Source organism: Vigna unguiculata, chromosome 4 (genome assembly GCF_037176805.1).
Source record: "Vigna unguiculata cultivar grain cowpea cultivar isolate G323 ecotype 2 chromosome 4, ASM3717680v1, whole genome shotgun sequence".
Taxonomy (NCBI): domain Eukaryota; kingdom Viridiplantae; phylum Streptophyta; class Magnoliopsida; order Fabales; family Fabaceae; genus Vigna; species Vigna unguiculata.
In genome coordinates, this window is record NC_140795.1 from 12,631,479 (window position 1) to 12,635,745 (window position 4,267).

General features: G+C 29.4%; 1 pseudogene; it reads left to right on the forward strand.

Moving 5' to 3' along the window:
- Positions 1–228: 228 nt before the first annotated feature.
- LOC146886809 (protein FAR1-RELATED SEQUENCE 8 pseudogene) lies at positions 229–807 on the forward strand (annotated as a pseudogene).
- The last annotated feature ends 3,460 nt before the right edge of the window (positions 808–4,267 follow it).

A 4,267-nucleotide genomic window follows, 5' to 3' on the forward strand; every position in this document is an offset into this window, starting at 1 on the left:
ACAATCATGACGTAAGTCCTTCCAAGTCCAGACTAATTCGTGGGAATAGGAAGTTGAATATGCAAGCCAAAAGAACCCTTGACATAAATGACGAAGCGGATGTGCTGATGCAGGGGGTTTGAGAACTTACATTTTGTCGAAAGAGACGCAAGAAACTATATTGGTCAGCAACGACGCGCTTTAGGGAAGGAAGGTGACGGACAAGCTTTATTAAACCACTTTTCCAGTATGAGGGAGTTGAACAAAGACCTTTTTTTTGAAATTGATGTTGATGCAGATAATCGCATAACCAATATATTTTGGGCAGATGGAAGGAGTCGGGCTGCATATGCAGATTTTGGTGACATTGTGTCCTTCGACACCACATGCTTAAATAATAAGTACGATATGTCTTTTGCACCATTTGTCGGTGTTAATCATCATGGTCAATCAATCTTATTAGGGTGTGGGCTTCTATGTGCTGAAGACACTTGTACATTTGTGTGGCTATTTCGAAGTTGGTTGCGATGCATGGGAAATAAAGCCCCTCAAGGAATCGTCACTGATCAATGCAAGGCCATGCAAAATGCCATTGAAATTGTCTTCCCCAACACACGACAGTGTTGGTGCCTTTGGCACATCATGAAAAAACTACCAGAAAAATTGGTGGGACATACCAAATACAAGGAAATCAAGCATGGTGTAAAACAATTGGTATATGAGTCAGATAATGCTGAAGATTTTGAGATTGGGTGGGCAAAATTCATTGAAAAGTATGATCTACAACTTAATGAATGTCTTTACACTCTTTACGAAGAAAGACGTTGATGGGTTCCTTGTTATTTGAAATCTCATTTCTAGGCAGGCATGTCCGCAAACCCTAAGCCTTTCAAGGTTTAGTCGCGAGAGAGATTCCGCCACACTGTGCTATCTTCTGTGCTCAACGTCTTTTGCTATCTTCCTTCGCCAGATGAACCACTCCAAAAACCATTGTCATTGCTAGTGAGAAGAGAAACTACGAGTGCGTGGAGAGAAGGGGGTGAGAAGAGAAACTACGAGTGAGTGCGCGGGAGAAAAGAGAAATTGTTCAAATTTTCGAGTAGAAAACCCTTCGTGAGACGAACCACTCCTTGCCAGTTAGAAGACAAACTACGACTGTGCAGAGAGAAGGGGGTGAGAAGAGAAACTTCGAGTGAGTGCGCGAGAGAAAAGAGAAACGGTTCAAATCCTTGAGTAAATGCCACGTCTACATCTAAAATGGTTTTATAAAATTAATTTTAATTAAAAAAATAAAAGCCACCTATACATGCCATCTCATGGAGTCAAAAAAGGGGTCAGAATATGGAGTCAGTTTATCATTTTCCTTAAAAGAATGGATTAGATACATGCTCTTCTTACAAAGATAAGAAGACAATTTGATGACGAGAACTATTTACTCCCTTCAACTTTAGCATCTTGGTGTATGCTTCATTAAATTCACTTTTCATTTTCGGAAGAAAAGCATAGTCTAAATAAATAGTTTAGTCCTAAATTAGTCATTTTAAGCATTATTAATTCCATCCATAGTTTTCATAAGAAAAATATATTCCTAGTTTTATCATTTTCTTACTCATTATTTGTCTAACATAGGTAGGGTTTACTCACAAATCTATTTAATATCACGCTGTATTTTTATAGTTTAAGAGTGATATAAATAAATATTTATATAATTTAAGAGTGATGTTACTAAACATTGTTCTTGAGAAGAGTAACATTTGGATAAGATATGTGAACAAATATTCTCATATGATCATGTGTGTTATTAAGTACTTTATTATTTTTTGTATGGTTTATTCCTCTATTGTTATATTTTTAGAAACTAAATGAAACATAAAAGTTTTTCTACACATTATACTCGAGTTTAAAGACACAAGTCCAAAAATTATGTTATTGTTCACTATATAAATATACATAGCTCATATCCTCTTGTTCGATGTTTTAATATATATATATATATATATATATATATATATATATATATATATATTGTTATTCTATATCATTTAATGTTTTTACTATTGTAATCATCAATATTTGTTATTTTCTAATATTAAAGAGAAAAGTGGTTATAATATTGTGACAATCAAATATGAGTTATTGGAAACAAGGGTAAGATTTTGAAAGTTAAATAATTAAAATGATGAATGTTTTATTGTATTACAAAATAATTCTTAAAGTCTACTTATTCAACTATTCTAATTCACCTGAATTAGGTTTCGTTATTCTCATGAGAGGGAAGATGAGGCTCAGAAGTATATTCTCAATTTTTTGTTTTTTTTTATTTGTGTTTTGAATTGATATTGTAACAATGAGTTCATTTTGAAAAATGAGTTATGTTTATAGAGAAAACTTAGGTGAAAAACCTATTAGTCGCCTATATCATAATGTCAAGGAACCTGGTTTCAAGACTATTATGGAAATACTGATTGTTAAGAAGGCTTTAAAAAATTAAAATTAAATAATATCAATGACATGACTATCTTAACCATCAAATGAAGCTTAACAACACACTTTTTTCGCTCCAACTTCATTTAATGAGAAGACGTTCACATAATTGATATTATTTATTTCTAAATGATTAAATTCTAAAGCTTTTGGAATCTTCTTAACAATAAGCATTTTCATAATAAACTTAAAATCACATTCCTTGACAAAACAATATAGGGGATTAGTAGGTTGTTTAATTTTTTTTATTTTTTCTACAAATATAAACCCTTTTCAGAATGAACTCATGGATACAATATTAGTTCAAAACACAAATAAAAATTAAAAATAAACTCACTAACAAATACTATAGAATATAAAGAAATGACATGAAATAGCAAAAATGAGATAAACAACCTATCGATCCCTATATCGTAATGCCAAGGAACCTGGTTTCAAGACTATTACAAAAATCTTTATTGTTAAGAAGGCTTAAAAACTTTAGAATTAGATAATATAAATGACATTTAACCATCAAATGAAGCTTAATAGCACACTTTTTTGCACAACCTTCATTTTATGGTGAGATAATCACATAATTAATATTACTTAATTTTATATTATTAAGTTCTAAAGTTTTTGAAGTCTCCTTAACCATGAGCATTTTCGTAATAAACTTAAAATCACATTCCTTGACATAGCAATATAGGGGATTAATAAGTTGTTTATCTCAGTTTTTTCCTATAAATATAAATCATTTCCAAAATGAACTCGTGTATACAAACACACTATAGAATATAAAGAAATGACAAAATAGAAAAAAATGAGGTGAAAAACTTATTGGTCCCCTATATGCCAAGGAATCTAGTTTTAAGGTTGTTACAAAAAAACTTTATTGTTAAGAAGGCTTAAAAAAATTAAAATTAAATAATATCAATGACATGGTTGTCTTAGCCATTAAATGAAGCTTAATAATTTTTTGCACTAACTTCATTTGGTGGTGAGACAATCATATAATTATATATATATATATATATATATATATATATATATATATATATATATATATATATATATATATATATATATATATATATATATAATTTAATTGTAAAACTTTGCAGTTTTCTTAACCTTTAAGCATTTTTGTAATAAATTTAAAATCATTTGTTCAAATATCCAAATATTATTCATCTACAAAATAATATTTAATAACATCATTCTAAAATCATAAAAATACAAAATAACATTTAATAAATTTAACGTTATTAAATATCCCAAAACCAGATATAATAATTGAACTTCTTTTTCTGCAATCCAATGGAATAGAAAACCCTTACCAATAAAGTTTAGAAATTAATGAAACATGCAGTAATTGATGAAATGTATCAAGTTTAGAAAAAAGAAAAAAAACATGCAGTAATGGATGAAAGAAGAATTAGCACATACAGCGAGAAAGAAAGTTCCTTGAATACATTATAAAATATTATATTTAATAAATAAAAGTATTATATTGAATAAATAAAAATGAGGTGAACTCATTCTACAGTAAAAACAGACAACATATTATATTAAATAACAAATACATACCGAAGCATCCACGAATACTAAAAAAAACTATTGAAATCTTTTTCTGCAACAACCTAATTGAAGAGAGAACATTAATCATCAAGAAAAAACTACTACATTCTTCTCTTCGTTTTGGCTTTTCAAGAAAAAAATAAATTTGGTTTTTCAAGAAAAAAATGGATGCACCGTTTCTACAGCCAATAGGAAGGGCCTCACATGCACTACTACATACTTCTTTTTATTAAAATTTATTTTT